Source organism: Kogia breviceps, chromosome 16 (genome assembly GCF_026419965.1).
Source record: "Kogia breviceps isolate mKogBre1 chromosome 16, mKogBre1 haplotype 1, whole genome shotgun sequence".
NCBI classification, from domain to species: domain Eukaryota; kingdom Metazoa; phylum Chordata; class Mammalia; order Artiodactyla; family Physeteridae; genus Kogia; species Kogia breviceps.
The window spans coordinates 2,009,089-2,030,758 of NC_081325.1; the positions used below are offsets into that span (position 1 = coordinate 2,009,089).

The 21,670-nt window shown below is 46.6% G+C and overlaps 1 protein-coding gene across 12 annotated transcripts in view; it reads right to left on the minus strand.

Moving 5' to 3' along the window:
* ZMYM5 (zinc finger MYM-type containing 5) overlaps positions 1 to 21,670 on the minus strand; it is a 76,233-nt gene that overhangs the window by 36,534 nt on the left and 18,029 nt on the right. For 11 of the 12 annotated variants that reach the window (XR_010837111.1, XM_067016188.1, XM_067016186.1 and 8 more), the window contains one exon: positions 19,282 to 20,547. The gene's annotated coding sequence lies outside the window, so the exon portion shown is untranslated. Of the gene's footprint in view, positions 1 to 3,317; positions 3,395 to 6,029; positions 6,351 to 8,164; positions 8,283 to 19,281; positions 20,548 to 21,670 lie in introns of those variants that run through there. The other variant, XM_067016196.1, reaches the window with a different exon arrangement.

Sequence of the window (21,670 nt, forward strand, 5' to 3'; positions counted from 1 at the left end):
ACAATCTTGGAAAAGAAGAAAGCTGGATGACTGACACTTCCTGACTTCAAAACTTACTATAAAAGTTCACTAATCAGACTTCCCTGGTGGCTCAGTGGTTAAGAACACGCCTGCCAATGCAGGGGACATGGATTTGAGCCCTGGTCCAGGAAGATCCCACATGCCATGGAGCAACTGAGCGCGTGCGCCACAACTACTGAGCCTGTGCTCTAGAGCCCGAGAGCCACAACTATTGAGGCCCGCATGCCTAGAGCCCGTACTCCGCAGCGAGAGAAACCACTGCGATGAGAAGCCCGTGCACTGCAATGAAGAGTAACCCCCACTCTCTGCAACTAGAGAAAGCCCGTGCACAGCAATGAAAGATCTTGCATGCCTCAACGAAGATCGTACGTGCTGCAACTAAGACCCAACACAGCCAAAAATAAATAAATTTTTAAGAAATGACACAAATGAACTTATTTATGAAACAAATAGAATCACAGACATAGAGAACAGACTGGTGGTTGCCAAGGGGGAGGGGGTTGAGGGAGGGATAGAGGGGACGTTGGTGTTAACAGATGTAAGCTTTTATATATAGAATGGATAAACAACAAGGTCCTACTGTATAGCACAGAGAACTATATTCAATATCCTGTGATAAACCATAATGGAAAAGAATATTTTTAAAAAACATATGTATAACTGAATCACCTTGCTGTACAGAGTAATTAACAAAACATTGTAAATCAACATACTTCAATTAAAAAAACAAAAAACTGTGACACTGGCACAAAGTTAGACATATAGAGCAATGCAACAGAATCCAGAAATAAACTCAGGCATACATTGTCAATGATTTTTGACAAGGGTGCCAAGACCATTCAATGACAAAAGAAGAGTGTTTACAATAAACGGTGCTGGGAAAACCAGATATTCACATGCAGAAAAATGAAGCTAGACCCTTACCCAACAACACAGAAAATTAGCTCTAAATGGATCAAAGACCTAAATGTAAGAGCTAAAATTCTTAGAAAAATACATTGTGTAAAAGCTTCACAATATTGATTTGGCAGTCATTTCTTGGATATGACACCAAAGACACAGGTAACAAAAGATGAAGCAAACTGGACTTCATGAAAATTAAATTTGGGGGTCATCACAAGACACTGTCAACAGAGTAAAAAGGCAACCCACAGAAAGAGAGAAAATATTTGCAAATCATGTATCTGTGAGGGATTACTACCCAGAATATATAGAGAACTCCTGAAACTCGGCAGCAAAAAACGACCCAATTATAAACTGGCAAAGGACATAAATAGACATTTCTCCAAAGAAAATATACAAGTTGCCAATAGCACATGATAGGATGCTCAATATCACTAATCACTAGAGCACTGTAAATCAAAACGACATGGAAGAATGTCAGGGTTCAATTTCTGATTTCACATCTAAGGCACCTGGAAGTTGCCACTTTGTCCTAAAAACAAATGAAAAGCTAAAGAGACCGAAAAATGGACAACTCTTCCAGGATCCATAAGTGAGTTGAGGACACAAGGCAAACCACATCCCTCAGGGCTGGAGGAACAGACCGTCCAACACAGGGAGTCCTGGTTGGCCAGAGCAAGACCGGGAGTGCAACCGCCCATGGGAACCAGTGCTATGATCGGAAAACCTGAAGAGTGGCTGGAGGCTCAGTGTGGATAATTTTTAAAAAATATTTATTTATACCGCAAAAAACCCCACAAAACTGTAACTGTATTGGGCTTCCATCATGGTGGCGCAGTGGTTGAGAGTCCGCCTGCCAATGCAGGGGACGCGGGTTTGTGCCCCGGTCCGGGAAGATCCCACGTGCCGCGGAGCGGCTGGGCCCGTGAGCCGTGGCCGCTGAGCCTGTGCGTCCGGAGCCTGTGCTCTGCAGCGGGAGAGGCCACAACAGTGAGAGGCCCGCGTAATGCAAAAAAAAAAAAAAAAAAAAAAAAGCTGAAGAGGACCCAGTTGGCGAGGGGAGGTGGGCACAGTTCTGTGAGTTTTACATCCAGGAGCTTGACCAGGTTCTTACAGTAAATATCAGGAAAAATCCCTTCTTGCTTCCTGCAGTGGGCAGGGAAAGGGAACCGTTTTGAAGCCAGAGCACACCGTTCTTTTTAATAACCTGCCCTCAGAAGAAAGTATGTAACCAGAGCCTAACCTGACCTGGGGGAAGGGAAACACCCAGCTTCAGCCCCCTCTGGCCCCTCACCTGAGAGAAGGCAAATATCCAACTCCAGCCCACCCTGGCCATCCTCTCCCAGGAAATAGTGAAGAAATAAAACAACAGAAAACGCTTGTGAAGTTCACAGTCCCCAGTTCACAGGCTCCCTAAGACCAAGACCCAGTCATAGGGCTTTGGATGGCTTTCCCTCTCCCCCCACCTCATTAGGAAGGGCCTAATCACAGCAGTTCCTTTCACCCAGCATATTATGTCTGCCAAGCAAGACATATAAGACATACCAAAAGGCAAAAGACAGGGCTGGGGACTTCCCTGGTGGTCCAGTGGTTAAGACTCCGTGCTCCCAGACGTAGAGAATGGGCTTGAGGACAAGGGGAGGGGGAAGGGTAAGCTAGGATGAAGCAAGAGAGTGGCATGGACATACACACACTACCGAATGTAAAATAGCTAGCTAGTGGGAAGCAGCCACACAGCACAGGAAGATCAGCTCGGTGCTTTGTGACCACCTAGAGGGGTGGGATAAGGAGGAATGGGAGGGAGACACAGAGGGAGGAGATATGGGGATATATGTATGTGTATAGCTGATTCACTTTGTTATAAGGCAGAAACTAACATACCATTGTAAAACAATTATACTCCAATAAAGATGTTAAAAAAAAAAAAAAAAAAGACTCCGTGCTCCCAGTGGGGGCCCGGGTTCAAACCCTAGTCAGGGGACTAGAACCCACATGCCACAACTAAGATCCCGAGGGCCGCAACTAAGACCAGGCACAGCCAAATAAATATTGAAAATTAAAATACAGAGGTAAAGAAGGGCATTAATTAATAAAAGAGTCAATTTCCCAAGAAGACTTACGGCCCTTAACGTGTACATTCTTCTCAAGCTCATATGGGTAGATCACTTACTGGCTCATTGAACACACCTTAAATTTAAAAGGATAGAATTTCTACAGTGTCTGATCTTAGACCACAGTGTAATTAACCTAGAATTAAATAACAGAAAGATAACTGGAAAATCCCAAAACAAACGGGGACTAAACAACACACTTTTAGATAACATGAGTCAAAGAAGAAATCCCAAAAGAAACTAAAGTATTTTGAACTAAATGAAAATGGAAATACAACTTACCAAAATTTGTGGGATACAATGAACGTAGTACTTAGAGTGAAATTTATAGCACTGAATGCATTTTCCAGATCTTTCTTCTGGAAAAGAAGAAAGGTCTAAAATTAGTCAACTAAGTTTCCATCTAAGGAAACTAGAAAAAGAAAAGCAGATTAAATAAAAAGTAAGCAGAAAACAAGAAATAATAAGAATTAGAGCAGAAACCAATTAAATTTGGGCATAACCTACTTGAAATAGACCAATTCCTTGAAAGACACAACCTGCCAAAACTCACACATGGAGAGACAGACAACCTGAATACTGTGTAATTAAAAAAAAAAAAGTGAATAAAAAGTTTTTAAGAAGTACACATGAGGGCTTCCCTGGTGGCACAGTGGTTGAGAGTCTGCCTGCCGATGCAGGGGACACGGGTTCGTGTCCCGGTCCGGGAAGACCCCACATGTCGCGGAGCAGCGGGGCCCGTGAGCCATGGCCGCTGAGCCTGCGCATCCGCAGCCTGTGCTCTGCAACGGGAGAGGCCACAACAGTGAGAGGCCCGCGTTACCGCAAAAAAAATAAAAATAAAAAAGTACACATGAGCCAACTTTAAATGGGTCTCACTAACTGTAGTAGACTGAATAATGTCTCCCAAAGATACCAGTTTCTAATCCCTGCAATCTGTAAATGATTCTTTACATGGCAAAGGTTTGCAAATGTCATTGAATTAAGGGTCTTGAATTAGGCAGATTATCGGAGAATCAGTGTGGGCCCTAAATGCACTCACATATATCCTTATACAAGGGATCCTTGCAAGATCTGACACACAGAGAGAAGAAAGCAATGTGACCATGGAGGTAAACGTTGGAATGCTGTGGCTCCAAGTTAAGGTGCGCGGTAGCCGCTGGAAGCTGGAAATGGTAAGGAATGGATTTGGGCTAGAACCTGCAGAGGGAATGCAGCCCCGCCAACACCTCGCTTTTGGCCCGGTTAAACTGATTTTGGACTTGTTATCCAAAACTATGAAATTATATATTTTTTAATTGTAAAAAAATGCAATGATTATTCCCCCGTGTCTTTGGGTTGGAAACCCAGGTAGGACTTAGCTGAGTCCTCTGCTTCGGGGTCTCACGAGGCTGCAGTTAAGGGATCGTGGGGCGGGGGGGCTGCATTCTCACCTGTAGGCGTGACTGGGGAAGACCCCTCTTCCAAGGTCATTCAGGCATTTACAGCATTCATTTTCCAAAGGCTGTCTGACTGAGGGCCCCAGCTCTTTGCTGGCTGTCAGCTAGAAGCTGTCTGGAAATCCTAGAGGTGGCCCACGAGTCCTGGGCATGTAGGTTCCCCCCAAATAAGCGCTCATTTCACTGAGCCAGCAAAGAGAATATCTCTGCAGTCTGCTAAGAGGAGTCCTTATATAATGCAGCCTAATTAAGAGGGTAACATCCATCACCTCTGCCATGTGCCGCTGGTGAGGCTCGAGTCACACTAAAATCGTTTTCCACTAAAAACCCCAAGCTCCCTGGAGAAATGACTGCATCAGGTGTGGGGCAGGAAATGTATCAGACGATCCTGGAACATCTTGAAATAACAGAAAGCAAGTAAACATGAAGGATGACTCAGATCATAGCGAAAGGGCTTAGGAGCAAAGCTGAAATGACCAGGGTGACACATTATGACCATCAATAAGTGATAACTACAGAGGATTAAAACCATCATGTATGTTTCAATCCCTGAGTTAATCACGTGCTCATCCTAATAAAATAATCCCTTTGAAGGATAATTGTAAAATAATTCATCATCTTGAAAACTGGTAACTAAAGAGAAATAATTGATTTTTTTTTTGCTGTAGAAACTATCTCAGAATTAGGAAATTACTAATACAAAGAGTCTCTCTATAAATATTCCAACTAATAAAGTATTATAAAAATTTATAAACTGTTAACAGGTGTGTAGTGAACGGAGGTCTGGCCTTTACCCTCAGCTCTTGGGAGGTGATCTCTTGGTCTAGGAAATAAGTGGAGTCTTTGTCTGCCTGGAGCTTTGGCCACCAGACAGTCTGAGAGTGTGATTGAGGATGGCGGCTTTGGCTGTGCCACATCCGTTCCAAGCTCAGGAGGAAGTGGAGACAGAGGATCAGCCCAGCCACCACCAGAAAGGGCTGGAGACTAGAAGTTACTTCTGCCCACAGGGGCAGAGTGTGATTGATGGCTAATAAAAACGTGGACACCAGGAGTGTGGTGAGATGCCTGGTTGGCCACACTGTGTGCGCACATCACCCCCGAGGGCGGGGAGGCGATGCCCCCCCATGTTCCCACATGCGGAGAACGACCACAGATCTGCCTTTGGACACCCGCACTTCGCCCCGGGTGGATTGCACCTGTATGCTGTCTCTGTAACACACCGTGACTATAATAACTTGCTGTGAGTCCGTCACGAGCCACCACAGCTGAGGGGGTCTGGGAAGCGCGGGAAGTGAGGACGGTCTGCAGAGCTCCTGGCCCTCGAGGTGTGACTCACTCCTAGAACAGGAGGCTGCGTGACAGGAACTGGCTGGCGAGGAGGGACGAGCCCAGAGTGACGGCGTGCGTAGCTGCAGCCACCTTCAAGGCTAAGCGGAGCCCCCAGGAAGACCCCTCACCCGCAGGGTCTGGAGGGTGCGGTGTGGCCGTAACTCTCAGAGTGTCGGAGAATGCTCGTTAGGGCGGCGCCAGCAGAACTTTCCGGAAATCTACTCACTCGCACTTAACTAAAATTCCTGATGCTGTGTCCAGGTAGCCGACTGAGGTCTCCTCCCTGGAGGTCGCTGGGATTCACTCGGCTTCAGCGGGTCACTCCTCCTCTGGGGTTGGCGTCAGGGAAAATGCTGCCTCCGTCCCCTGCAGCCTCGGCCCCGCAGAAGCTGGAGCCTGTGCGGACGGACGCGGGGAGGCCCCGGGCTGCAGGCGGCCTCGCGTGCAGCGCGGGGCGCGGAGGTCAAACATCCGGCCGGCGCCAGTCCTTTCCTTCCTGCAGCGCGCTCTCTCGCGCCCCCTGCCGACCGCCCCGGCGTCGTGCCGGCTGGAGGAGAAAAAAAACACCAAAGGCCCCAAATCCATCCCGCCGGGAGGCAAAAGGGTGAATTTGGAGCTGAGAGGCCATCAGTCCCAACCAACCCGGGTGACATCATCCTGGCCCGCCCGCTGTCACCGCTGCCTGGTGGCCTCCTCAGCCACGGAGGCTGACCGCCAGGCCAAGGCCTACACCTCTTGCCACAGGGGTTGCCTTAATTTAACTCTCCTCCAATTAGACATGATTCTTATTACACTTTTAATTCATGCAGTGCATGATTATTTATATTTTCCAGCATATATACACATATGCTTTCTTTCTTTTTTTTCTCCTTTTTTTTTTCTTTTTTTCTTTTATGCACATGTTCTTTCTCTACTATGCTTCCTGAATGCCACTTTTTGGTTCTTGTTTAAAATTCCTGCTTGTTGAAATATCGCATGTATTTGTTCTTTCAGTGAGGGGCAATGGGGAAACCGCACAGCCTCTGTCATGGGAAGTGTGTGTTTGCTCTCACTCTTTTTCTTTAATTTTTTTTAAAAAAATTATTTATTTATTTATTTTTGGCTGCTCAAGTGCTTTCTCTAGTTGCGGCGAGCAGGGGCCATTCTTCATCACGGTGCGCAGGCCTCTCACTGTTGCGGCCTCTCCTGTTGCGGAGCACAAGCTCCAGACGTGCAGGCTCAGTAGTTGTGGCTCGCGGGCTCTAGAGCACAGGCTCAGTAGTTGTGGCTCACGGGCCTAGTTGCTCCGTGGTATGTGGGATCTTCCCGGACCAGGGCTCGAACCTGTGTACCCTGCACTGGCAGGCAGATTCTCAACCACTGCACCACCAGGGAAGTCCTGCTCTCCCTCTTGAAGCGTCATTTAAGTAGATATAGAGGTCTAAGTGGACCATTATTTTTCCTCAGCACATTAAAAATAGTGTTGCAGGGCTTCCCTGGTGGCACAGTGGTTGAGAGTCTGCCTGCCTATGCAGGGGACACAGGTTCGTGCCCCGGTCCAGGAAGATCCCACGTGCCGCGGAGTGGCTAGGCCCATGAGCCATGGCCACTGAGCCTGCGCGTCTGCAGCCTGTGCTCCACAGCGGGAAACGCCACAACAGTGAGAGGCCTGCGTACCAAAAAAAAAAAAAAAAAAAATACGATTGCATCCTATTCAGATATGTATTGTACCTAATGAGAAGTTTATAATTATTATAATTTGACTTTTTTGTATAAACACTTCAATTTCTCTTTTGGAAATTTTTTTGTGTCTTAGATATTCTGTCACTTTACTATGCTTTTTGCTGTGAGGGCTTCTTTTAATTATCTTGTGCAGAACTAAGTATGCTTTTTCATTCTGGAAATTCATATCTTTCTTTAATACTGGAAAATTCCCAACTATTTTAAAAGCTATTGCCTTACCCTACTTATCCCTAATTTTTCCTTTTGGATCTCTTAATAGACACATAAGAACTTTCTTAAACAATTTTTTTATTGTGGTAAAATACACATGACATAACATTTACCTTTCAATTTTTTTGGCCTCGCCCTCAGCAGTGAAAGTGTGGAGTCCTAACCACTTGACAGCCAGGGAATTCCCATAATTTACCATTTTTAAGTGTACAGTTCAATGGTATTAAGTACATTCATATTGTTATGAAACCATCACCACTATCCAACCCCGTATTTCACCGTGTAAAACTGAAACTCTGCCCCCATTAAATACCATCTGTCCATTCTCCCTTCCCCCAGCTCCTGGTAACCACCATTTACTTTCTGTCTTTATGATTTTTGACATATAAGTGGAATTATACAGTATTTGATTTTTTGTAACTGGCTTACTTCACATAGCATAATGTCCTCAAGGTACATCCATGCCTTGTTTTTTACTTTTCTTGCTAATTTCTCTGGCAATTTGGCAAAAGAATAGTCTCTTCAACAAGTGATTCTTGGACTACTGGACATCTATATGGAAAACAATGAAATGTGTACATTTTTACAAGTGGTTTATATACAAAAATTAACTCGAAAAACACATTAACTCAAAATGGATTAATGACCTAAATAAAAGACTAAAACTATAAAACTTTCAGAAGAAAACATAGGGTAAATCTTCATGACCCTGGTAGATCTTCATGACCAAAACCTGAGCAATGAAAGATTGAATAACTTGAACCTCATCAAAATTTTAAAAACTTGTGTATCAAAGGCAATTGTCAAGTAACTGAAAAGACAACCTACAGAATGCAAGAAAATATCTGCAAATCATATACCTAATAAGGTCTAGGATCCAGAATATATGACAAACTCTTACAATTCAACAACCAATAGGCCCTCATATCTATCAAAGGTGACCCATTTTTTTACAAGAAATATCATAAATGGCTCATGGTTTTAAACATATCTGATGTGTTTCAGTCTATGGAAATTATTTTATTTACTGCTCAGATTGCCTTATCTTTGTCAAGTGGGAGCCTCTTCAATTTAGCGTTCAAGGACTTTAAACATAACACGACTAGGGTCCTCACTACCTCGGGTGACAAGATGCTCCAGGCTCACGGTGTACATTTCCCACCCAAGACCGGGAATCCGTCATCGAGCCCTTGCGCTTCACTAGACAAAGCCGGGAAATCTGTCTCCATCCATACTCCCTCCCCTGCAAAGAGGAAACACTTCTTGAGTTCGTACCAATACTGTCAATTCAAATTTAGGACTAAAGGTGTTCACTTAACCTATTCTATTGTAGATCTGTGCCTTCTTTTTTCACACTGAAAATACTCATTCTCAAGGACATTAGGAGTGATATAATTAGAAACTCCTCTTATGCTGTAGCCCATAATATGTATAAAACAGACTTAGAATAACAATAACAACACCAACACAATTACTGACAGTAGTTTTCAAAAACGTGTTCGGGGCTTCCCTGGTGCACGGTGGTTAAGAATCCGCCTGCCAATGCAGGGGACACGGGTTCGAGCCCTAGTCCAGGAAGATCCCACATGCTGCGGAGCAACTAAGCCCGTGCACCACGACTACTGGGCCTGCGCTCTAGAGCCTGCGTGCCACAACTAATGAGCCCACATGCCACAACTACTGAAGCTCACGTGCCTAGAGCCCGTGCTCTGCAACAAGAGAAGCCACCGCAATGAGAAGCCTGCGCACCGCAACAAAGATTAGCCCCTGCTCACCGCAACTAGAGAAAGCTCGCGCACAGCAACGAGGGCCCAATGCAGCCAAAAATAAATAAATGAATAAATAAATTTAAAAAAAAAAGAATCTCTCGTGACAATCAGTTTTCTTTACTTGTACTTTGGACCCCCCCAAATATTTTCTTTTTCATTTCTTTTTTTAAAAGTCTAACAATTTAAAAAATATGTTTCCACGTATGTCATTCAGGGTGAGTTTTCCCAGATGCAGAGTGCTGTCCTTTCAGGTTTTAAATTTTGTTACAAAATTTTCTTGAATTTTATATATATATATATATATATATATATATATATATATATATATATTTATTTATTTATTTATTTATTGCAGTATGCGGGCCTCTCACTGTTGTGGCCTCTCTCGTTGCAGAGCAGAGGCTCTGGACACGCAGGCTCAGTGGCCACGGCTCACGGGCCCAGCCGCTCCGCGGCACGTGGGATCCTTCCAGATGGGGGCATGAACCCGTGTCCCCTGCATCGGCAGGCAGACTCTCAACCACTGTGCCACCAGGGCAGCCCTATATATATTTTTGAATAAATTTATTTAAAGTTTATTTATTTTGGCTGCATTGGGTCTTCATTGCTGCGTGTGGGCTTTCTCTAGTTGCGGCGAGCGGGAGCTTCTCTTCATTGCGGTGCACAGGCTTCTCATTGCGGTGGCTTCTCTTGTTGTGGAGCACGGGCTCTAGGCACGTGAGCTTCAGTAGTTGTGGCAGGTGGGCTCAGTAGTTGTGGCTCCCAGGCTCTAGAGCACGGGCTCAGTAGTTGTGGCGCATGGGCTTAGTTGCTCTGTGGCACGTGGGATCTTCCCGGACCGGGGCTCGAACCTGTGTCCCCTGCATTGGCAGGCGGATTCTGAACCACCGCTCCATGACAGAAGGTTCTGAAGTGATTCTTTTCTGAATTATCTTACTTCATCCCTGGTTTTCTCTGGTTCTTATTTACATTGTTTTTTCAATTCTTTATAATTTTTAATGTCTTTTAACTAGTTTTGAAACAACTAGGCCATTGTTTCCGTCTGTTTTGTAAGCTTGTCTTCCTTTTAGTTTCTTTTGGGAACTTATCTGGTTTCTTACTCTCTATTTTTAAAATATATTAATCTTATATAAGATTCAGCATGGATCTGTTTCAGTTATTTATTTTTACATTATAGTAGTTTCCCAAACTTTAAGATGGGAGGTGTAATTTGTTTTCCTGACTTTACAGCTCTATGGCGCCATCTTCTGTTGCCTTTATGAAAAGTTAAAAAATAAAAGGCTTCTCGCTGACCTAAGACTAAATAAAAGGACTGCCTCCCAATCCACCCTGTTTTATCTGGACTCTCTTTTTCATTTTCCTCCTTAGTTCCTGAGCTGCTTAAATCTTTAACACTCCAAGGAAGAGAGACTAGGCTGGCTAGTTTTGAGAGTCTCGGGGGGCAGTCTCTTTTATGGTGCTGTTTCTTCCCTTTGCTTCCTCTGACACAGATGCTGATACCATTTACCTCTTGCAGCATTAGCTGGTTTGTTGCTGTCTGCTCATGTTTTGGAGATCTTGGGATCGCTGTACCACCTAATTTTGTTGTAGATGTCATCCGAGGATTTTTGTTTTTTTCATCCTAGTTGATCTGTGTGAGCTTTTTTTTAAAAAAAAAAAAAAAAAAACAGAAAAATACTAACATTTTCTCTAAACCAAAAGAGATATGGTTATATTTTCGGAGTTTGAGCAGTCTTTGTCATTAAGTTCATGGCATGAAATATACTTGTCATCTTTTCATGGGATGTCAACAGTTGTCAACAGGATATCAGTATTTTTAATCTTGTTAGGGTTTTGTTTGTTTTAGGTCACGGCATTTGGCATGTGGAATCTTAGTTCCCCGACAAGGGATTAAATCTGTGCCCCCGGCAGTGGAAGTGCAGAGTCTTAACCACTGGACCACCAGGGAAGTCCCTTGTTAGGGTTGTTTTGACCTAAAGAGGTTAGAAATATGGACAGCACTACACCTAAAACTGTCAAACGTCATGAAGAGATGTGGCCATAGCACTTAAATGAGAATATGTATTTCCCTTGATTTAGATATTCCTGCTTGGGACCTATCTTATAGGAATTGGAGCTTCAATATCAAGAAATATATACACAAAGATATAAAAGCACATCACTTGCAGTGCTAAAAAGTTGGAAAACAACCCTGTCAGTTGGGCTTCCCTGGTGGCGCAGTGGTTGAGAGTCCGCCTGCCGATGTGGGAGATGCGGGTTCGTGCCCTGGTCCGGGAGGATCCCACGTGCCCCGGAGCGGCTGGGCCCGTGAGCCGTGGCCGTGGCCGCTGGGCCTGCGCGTCTGGAGCCTGTCCGTGAAAGGAGAGGTCACGGCAGTGAGAGGCCCACGTACCGCAAACAAACAAAAAACCCTGTCAGTCCATAATTGGGGAATAGATTATTTGTAGAACATTTGCACTGTGGATTAGTGGTTCAGCTATCAAAATGACATTTGCACGGTGGATTAGTTGTTTAGCTATCAAAATGAATTAGAGCTTTATCAATTAACCTGGAGAGATGTCCATAATCTATTTTGTTTAGGAAAATCTTCCAAAATTTGAAACAAAAAAAGATGATTACATAACTTAATATCTGGCTCTAGCACTTTCCAACGAGCTAGCCTGAGTGTCTTCTACTTCTGGAAATATAACAAATTGCTGTTTACACATGATGAGGGGCCACGTGCCACAACTACTGAAGCCCGTGCGCCTAGAGCCCGTGCTCCGCAGCGAGAGAAGCCGCCGCAATGAGAAGCCCGCGCAACCGTAAGGAAGAGCAGCCACTGCTCGCCGCAAACAGAGAAAGCCCGCGTGCAGCAATGAAGACCCAAAGCAGCCAAAAAAAAATTAACCTGGGAATTCCCTGGTGGTCCAGGGATTAGGACTCCGGGCTGTCACTGCCGAGGGCCTGGGTTCAATCCCTGGTCAGGGAATTGAGATCCCGCAAGCCACGTGGCACGTTCCCCCACCCCTGCCAATAAAAAAGGTTAACTTGTAAAAAACCAGTAAGATGCGTGCCATGGACTGAATTGTGTCCCCCACCAAGTTCTGTTGAAGCCCTGACCCCCCGTGTGACTGTGTTTGGAGGTGGGGCCTCTAAGGAGGGAATGAAGGTGAGGTGAGGTCACTGGGCGGGGACTCGGTCCGGTAGACCTGGTGGCCTCACGAGAGCAGGAAGGGGCAGGAGAGCAAGGAGGCCTGGTGTGGACACGGCGAGAAGGCGGCCACCGCAAGCCAGGGGGACAGACTTCACCATGCACCCTGACGGCTCCCTGGTCTTTGGCTTCCCGCTTCCAAAACGATGAACAAATAAATTTCTGTTGTGTTAGCCACCCAGACTGTGGTCTTCAGTTTCAGCAGCTTGAGCTGGATAATACAATGTGACAAATTTTCCTGACTAGTAAAGACTGTAACCGCGAAGGTTCTGGTTTTGCTGTGCTATAGCATGTTACCCGTGATTTTACATATAATCCAGAAGTCACATGGCAGCATCCCTTTTATCACTGTTCATATAAATCCACATTCCTGATTCAAGTACAATTTTAAGAGATGCTCAGAATTATTTGTGTGGGAATTTTATCTCCCCTAATTTGAGAAATCGGTGGTGTTTTTGCCCTTTTAAAGAATTTGTGGTACAATCTATTTAACTTAAGATCGGCCACTCTCGTCACGTGAAGTGCACGGTGCGGTGGTATTAATTACATTCACGAGGCTGTGCGGTCACCACCGTCCGGTTCCAAATTCTTCATCACCCCAAACAGAAACCCAACACCCACTTAGCAGTAGCTCCCAGTTTTGTTCTTCCCCCGTCCCCGGTAACCACGATTTTCCTTTCTGTCTCGACGAATGTGACTATTCTAGGTGTTCCATGTGACTGGACTCGTGAACTACTTGTCCTTTTGTGTCTGGCTTGTTTCACTGAGCACATTTTCAAGGTTCGTGTTGTAACATGTACAGAACTGGCTTCCCTTTTGTGGCTGAAAAATATCCCATCGTGTGGAAGGACCGCATTTTGTTTATCCATTGGCTACCCATGGACCTTAGGGTTGTGTCTGCCCTCTGTGAATAAGATTGTAACTTAGTGTCCAACTATCTCTTAAAACCCCTGTTTGCAATTCTTCGGGATACATACCTGGGAGGCCAATGAATTGGGCCACAGCGGTAATTCTATGTTTAGCTTTTGAGGAACCACCTAGTGTGTGTTTGTTGACAGACTTTATTTCTCAGAGCAGTTTTAGGCTCACAGCACAACTGAGCAGAAAATACAGACACTTCCCGTGTGCTTCCCGAGCCCACCAGCCTTCTGCACTGTGGACACTGTGAAACAAAGCGGGACGTTTGTGGCAACCCGGAAACCTGCACTGACACGGCCCCATCCCCGGAGTCTGCAGTGTACACTCGGGGTCACTCCTGGTGTTGCACGTTCTGTGCGTTCTGCTGCCTGTGTGAGGACACGTATCCACCATGAGAGTGATGCAGAAGCGTTTCACTGCCCTAAAAGCCCTCTGTGCCCCACCTGGCAGCCACTGATCTTTCCACCGTCTCCACAGTTTTGTCTTTTCCAGGAGGTCACATCGTTGCGATCACACTGCGCGTAGTTTTTCAGAGCAGCTTCTCTCGCTTAGCAATATGCACTGAGGTTTTCTCCATGTCTTTTCACGGTCTCATAGCTCACTTCTTTTCAGCACTGAGAACATTCCCCAAGTATGGAGGTACCACAGTTGGTCCACTCACCTACTGAAGGACACGTTTTCAGCTTTAGCAACTATGGACTAAGCTGCTATAAACGTTTTTGCTCAGGTTCCTGTGTGGACGTGAGCTTTCAACTCCTTTGGGTAAATGCCAAGGAGAGCATCTGTTGGGTCCTATGGTAAAAGCGTAGTTAGCTCTGCAGAAACTGCAGGCAGAAACTGAATACGCTGAAGTTGTAAACCCCACAGTGAGGGTGTTAGAAGGTGCGGCTTTGGAAGGTGATTAGGTCATGAGGGTGGGGCCCTCGTGGAGGGGATCACTGTCCCCACAGAAGAGACCCCATATGCCTTGTGAGGACACAGTGAGAAGACCTCTGGCTTTGAATCACGAAGGGCCGCCCCCCAAACACCATATCTGCTGGTGCCTTGATCTTGGATCTTTCAGCCTCAAGAACTGGGAGAAAAAAAAAAAGTTGTGTTGTTTATAAGTCTGCTTTATTCTGTTGCAGCAGCAGGAAAAGACTAAGAGCTGCCGGGCTGTCTTCCACAGCAGGTGCGCCGTCTGCATCCCGACAGGCCGCGGGTGAGGGTTGCTGTAGCTCCACATCCTCACCAGCGTTCGGTGGCATTTGGGGTCATCAGTGTTCTGGATCTGGGCCATTCTCACAGGTGTATAGTGGTATCTCACTGCTGTTTTCTTTCTTTTTTTTTTTTTTTACCAAGGGGATCCATGTTTCTGTTTGTTTGTTTCTCTTTTGGCTGTGCCATGTGGCTTGCGGAATCCTAGTTCCCTGACCAGGGATTGAACCCAGGCGCTCAGCAGTGAAAGCCCCGAATCCTAACCACTGGACTGCCAGGGAAAGTCCCCTATTTTAATCTTTTTTTTTTTTTTTTTTAATTGCGGTACGCGGGCCTCTCACTGTCGCGGCCTCTCCCGTTGCGGAGCACAGGCTCCGGACGCGCAGGCGCAGCGGCCACGGCTCACGGGTCCAGCCGCTCCGCGGCACGTGGGATCCTCCCGGACCGGGGCACGAACCCGCGTCCCCCGCCTCGGCGGGCGGACTCTCAACCACTGCGCCACCAGGGAAGTGCTATTTTAATCATTTTTAACTGCACGGTTCAGGGGTACTAGGTACCTCCATATTCGTGTGTGACCATCATCACAATCCACCTCCAGAACTTTTTCTTCATTCCAAACAGAAACTCTGTCCCTACTGAGCGATGACATACTGTTCCTTCCACCCCAGCCCGGGTCACTTCTATTGTCCTTGGTGTCTCTACAAAGTAGGACGGCAGGCATGTTTATTTCTGTGTCAACAAACATTTATAAACTCTACTGGGAATTACTGCTCATTACAGGACACCCTCAAACACAGTAACGACTGGAGTGCTCCCGGACTGCTAGCTGGCATTGTTGCAATGTTTGTTCAGAATTTTGTGCCTTGCAAACCAAAGTAAAAAACACTGAAAAGTAGCACTAGATTTGCTGTAAAGCCCTCCTTCCTGAAAGACAGTTACTACCTCCAGCTTTTGACAGCTGGTCCTCACAGCTCGGTGCAAAGGGGGGACTCCATGTGGTCAGAAGTCTGCTGCTTCTGGAGCAAAAGGCCATGAACCACGTGGAAGCTACTTGGCATTGCCCTGTTCTACTTGTTGGTCACAAAAGACACTGTGATTGTCACATTATTTTCTGTTGCAGACACTACTGGACACTCATAAAGGTTTTCCTTCTTGCTCCGTTGAGGTACCAGGTCACCAGAATGGCCAGCAGGGGCCATGTAGCCTGCCAGGGTCTGGCCACGGTCCCTCAGCTGGGAAGAAACAGGTAGGGTCCCCTCCTTGCCCTGCAAGGGGCCAAGGAGGTGCGAATTTTTATATTTTGTTGATTAGTGTATCCCGAGCTCCTAGAAAATTGCCTAACACAGTCAATAAATTGAATCAATTTAAGAAGAAAAAGCATACAATCATTTCAACGGATTAAAAAGAAATATTTGGGGGAATTCCCTGGTGGTCCAGTGGTTAAGACTCTGAGCTTCCACTGCAGGGGGCATGGGTTTGATCCTTGGTCAGGGAACTAAGATCCCACATGCCATGTGGCCAAAAAAAAGAAAGAAAGAAAAAAAAAGCCATTATAGCAAAGTTGCAGGATACAAGGTCATTTGCTATCCTATATGTCAGCAGCAAACAGGTGGAATTTTAAACTAAAAACAAAACACCACTTACATTAGCACCCTCCAAAATTAAATACTTAGGGGGTGGAGTCAAGATGGCGGTGTGGGAAGACGCGGAGTTAGGTCTCCCCACAACTAGGGTGTCTGCCGGCCGCTGGTGGGGGACTCTGACCCCCAAGGAGATGGGAGGAACCCCCAAGTGAACTGGTAGGATGTAGGGGGACCAAGGGTGGAGGAGAAATGGAAGCCAGCCAAGGTCAGCGCCCCTGAGGCCAGGGAGATCAGGAGAGGCAGGCAGGAGGGACCCTCCCAGACCCCAGACCGGAGGAGCAGGAGAGGAAAGGAGGGCATCTGCGCTGAGCACTTGAGCCCAGGAAGCCTGCTGGGCTCCCAGGTGAGGTCCCTGCCCTCTGAGACCAGGGTGGGGGGGCATGCCTGGGCCCCTTCTGTTCCCTGAGCCTAAGCCCCAGCCCCCATAGCTCCCAGGGCCTTTTCCAGCCCTGTGGGTCCTGAGTATTGGCCCCACCCACTGCCCAAACCTTGTCCTTCCTTAGGCCCCGCCCTCCACAGCCAAGGCCTTCCCCCCCACCATTTTTTTTTTCTTTTTTTCCTTTCCCTCCTCCTCCTTTTTACTATTGTGGTACTGATGTACCTTCCGGTTGTTGATTCGTCTATATTTTTATTTTTACATTCTTTCTAACATATCTGTTAGTTTCCTAGTCTAATTTTGTTTTTTTGTTTTGTTATTTTTCTCTCTCTCTCTTTTTTTTTTTTTTTTTTGCCACCCCACGTGGCTTGCGGGATCTTGATTCGTGAGCCCGAGGTCAGGGGGAAGCTCCTATGGTGGGAGCTCTGAGTCCAAACCACTGGACTAACAGAGAACCTCAGACCCCAGGGAATATTCATCAGAGTGAGGTCTCACAGAGCTCCTCATCTCAGCACCAAGACCCAACTCTACCCAACAGCCTACAAACTCCAGTGTTGGAAGCCTCAGGCCAAACAAACAGTAAAACAGGAACACAATCCCACTCATTAAAAAAAAAGAGAGACGGCAAAAAAAATCTGTCACAGATGAAAGAGCAAGATGAAAACCTACAAGACCAAATAAATGAAGAGGAAATAGGCAATCTACCTGAAAAAGAATTCAGAGTAATGATAGTAAAGACGATCCAGAATCTCAGAAATAGAATGGAAGCACGGATTGAGAAAATACAAGAAATGTTTAACAAAGATCTAGAAGAACAAGGAACAAACAAACAGAGATGAACAACACAATAACTGAAATTAAAATTACTCTAGGGCTTCCCTGGTGGTGCAGTGGTTAAGAATCCACCTGCCAGGGCTTCCCTGGTGGCGTAGTAGTTGAGAGTCCGCCTGCTGATGCAGGGGACACGGGTTCGTGCCCCAGTCTGGGAAGATCCCACATGCCGCGGAGCAGCTGGGCCCGTGAGCCATGGCCGTTGAGCCTGCGCGTCTGGAGGCTGCGCCCCGCAACGGGAGAGGCCACAACAGTGAGAGACCCACGTACTGCAAAAAAAAAAAAAAAGAAAAAAGAAAGAAAGAAAAACTTGTGCTCTGGGAAAGACAATGGCAGGAGAACAAGACAAGCCACAGACTGGGAGAAAATATTTGCAAAAGGTATGTCTCATAAAGGACTATTATCCAAGATATACAAAGGACTCTAAAAAACAGAACAATAAGAAAACAGACAAACTATCTGACACATTGTAAATCAACTATACTTAAGAAAAAGGGGGGGGGTTTTCCCTTGTGGGCCATTGGTTAAGAATCCACTTTCCAATGCAAAGGACATAGGTTCGATCCCTGGTCTGGGAAGAGCCCACATGCCACAGAGCAACTAAGCCCATGTGTCACAACTACTGAGCCTGCACTCTAGAGCCTGCGAACCACAACTACTGAAGCCTGCGTGCCTAGAGCCCGTGCTCCGCAACAAGAGAAGCCACCGCAAGGAGAAGCCCACACACCACGACGAAGAGTAGCCCCCACATGCAGCAACGAAGACCCAATGCAGCCAAAAATAAAGTAAAATAATAAAATATAATAATAATTAAAAATAAATTTTAAAAGCGACTTCCCTGGTGGTCCAGTGGTTAAGAATCTGCCTTCCAATGCAGGGGACACAAGTTCAAGCCCTGGTCAAGGAACTAAGATCCCACACGCTGCAGGGAAACTAAGCCTGAGCACTGCAACTACTGAGCCTGTGAGCCACAACTAGAGAGAAGCCCGTGCGCCGCAAGGAAGAGCCCACGCGCTGCAACCAAGACCCGACGCAGCCAAAAATAAATAAATAAATAAATAAAATTTTAAAGAAGATAGAAAACACACAACCTGATTTTAAAAATGGGCCAAAGACCTTATTAACAGACACCTCATCCAAGAAGATATTCAGATGGCAAATAAGCATATGAGAAGATGTCCACATTATATGTCATTATGGGAATGCAAATAAAAACAGCAATAAGATACCACCTCGGGCTTCCCTGGTGGCGCAGTGGTTGAGAATCCGCCTGCCGATGCAGGAGACACGGGTTCGTGCCCTGGTCCGGGAAGATCCCACATGCCGCGGAGCAACTAAGCCCGTGAGCCATGGCCGCTAGGCCTGCGCGTCCGGAGCCTGTGCTCCGCAACGGGAGAGGCCACAACAGTGAGAGGCCCGCATACCGCAAAAAAAAAAAAAAAAAAAAAAAAAGATACCACCTCTACTAGAATGGCCAAAATCTGGAACACTGACAACACCAACTGCTACAGGGTGTGGAGCAGGAGGAACACTCACTCACTACTGGTGGGAACACAAAATGGTGCAGCCACTTTTTAAAAAATAAATAAATAAATAAATTTATTTATTTCCTTACTTACTTTTGGCCGCGTTGGGTCTTTGTTGCTGTGCGCGGGCTTTCCTTAGTTCCGGTGAGCAGGGACTACTCTTCATTGTGGTGCACGGGCTTCTCACTGTGGTGGCCTCTCCTGCTGTGGAGCACGGGCTCTAAGCATGCCGGCTTCAGTAGTTGTGGTGCGCGAGCTTCAGTAGTTGTGGCGTGAGGGCTTAGTTGCTCCGCGGCATGTGGAATCTTCCCGGACCAGGGCTCGAACCCGTGTCCCCTGCATCGGCAGGCAGATTCTCAACCACTGCACCACCAGGGAAGCCCCAGTGCAGCCACTTTGGAAGACAGTTTGGCAGTTTCTAAAAAACTAAACCTACTCTTACCATATGATCCAGTAACCGTGCTCCTTGGTATTGACCCAAATGAGCTGAAGACTTACGTCCATGCAAAAACCTGCACACAGATGCTTATGGCAGCTTCATTCATAATTGCCCGAGTTGAAACAACTAACGTGTCCTCCAGTAGGTGAGTGGATCAGTAAACTGTGGTGCACCCAGACAATGTACTATTCGTATGAGAAAGCAATGAGCTATGATGTCATGAAAAGGCATGGAGGAAACTTAAATGTAAGTTATGAAGTGAAAGAACCCAATCTGAGAAGGCTTCATGCAATATGATTCCACCATTATGACATTCTGAGAAAGGCCAGGCTACGGAGACAACAAAAAGGAAAGATCAGCGGTCGTCAGGGGTTGTGTGGAGCAAGGGATGGATAACCAGAGCACAGAAGACTTTTAGGGCAGTGAAAATACCCTGTGTGATACTGTAATTGTACATGTTTGTAAACCCGTAGAATGTACAAGTCCGAGAATGAACCCTACGGTAAACCATGGGTTTAGGGTGATTACGATGTGTCAACGTGGGTTCTTCAAGTGTAACAAATGTACCCCTACAGTGGGAAGTGTTGGTTTCCGTGAATGAGACACGTGGTGGGGGCAGGTCTACGGGAACTCTCCGTGCCTTCCTCTTAATTTTGCTGTGAACCTAAAGCTGCCGTGGAAAAATAAGGGCCTAACAAAAAAGAAAGTGTCTCAACCCAGTCAAGGGTTTATCATTGAGAGTTTGATGCAGACAACAGGTGTCCTTCAGGTACTCTCATCAGGAGAGGATTGTTACGCACGTGTCTGTGTCTCTCCACACCCATCCTCCACTTTCTTCCATCTTGCCCTCTGATCTGCGACGGTGAACGTGCACAGACCACGCCACACACGCTCCTGTGCCCGCTGACCTCCAGTTGAGTCTGGAAGGAAACCGGAGGGAAGAATCATGTTGCTAGATAAGATATGGATGTCCAGTGAAACTTGGATTTCGGGTAAACGGTGAATAATTTTTTAGTGCAGGTATGCACCAGGCGAAGTTTGGAACGCATTTATGCTAAAATATCATTCGTCGTTTAACTGAAACTCAAAATGAGCTAGGTGTCTTGTTCTCCGTTTGCTGAACTTGACAACGCTAGGGAGGAAGGAGAGTGAATTGGGAGCGTCCCCGTGGGGTCGCTGTGGTTCAGCTGAGTCCCTCGAGCAGAGGCCACAGTTCCACCTGGACGCCTCTCGTTCAGCTCTTTCCCTCCGGGTCGGGCACTGCCCCGCTGGCCTCCTCAGGGCACACCCGGTCCTTGGCTCCACATGACACTCTCCTCTGTGGTTTCCCTCCACCTTGCAGTTTCCCATCATCCTTTAAAATAGTACTTTTATTAAAATATCACCCGCTTACTGAATGTCTTACGAGGATGCTCACTGATACAGGATTCAGTACTAGCAACTAGGTGCTTTTAACATCACGGAAGCGTTGCAGGAGTGGAAACTAGGCTGTGAGGGCTAATTTAACATACCAGCTTCTCTAGATTATGGGGTGCCCAGATATTTGGTTACACTTTACTCTGCGTGCGTCTTGAAGGGTGTTTCTGGACAAGGTTGCCATTAGAACCGGCAGTCTGAGTACAGCAGAGAGTCCTCCCACCCAGTAAAAGTGTCCCCCGCCCCCCAGTGAAGCTGGGTCTCACTCAAGGCACTGAAGGCCCGGCTAGAATACAAAGGCTGAGCGAGGGAGCGTTCCATCTCCGCCTGACTGTCCTCAGCCTGGGATGCTGGTCCTCACCTGTCTCGGGCCTAGGACTCAGAGTGGGACTTACACCATCTCTCTGTTCCCAGGCCGCAGGATATGGACTAGATTTAGACCATGACCTCCCCTCTCCTCAGGCCTGGGGGCGCGGCTGCAGCTGTCCCGTCGGCTGTCTCCGGCTGCCGGCTTGCCGAGGGCAGGCAGTCACGCACGCAGTCGATTCCTTGAGGTCTCTCGGTCTCTGTTTCTCCCCACCCACCCTGTTGGTTCTGTTTCTCTGGAGAACCCTGACTGATAGATTT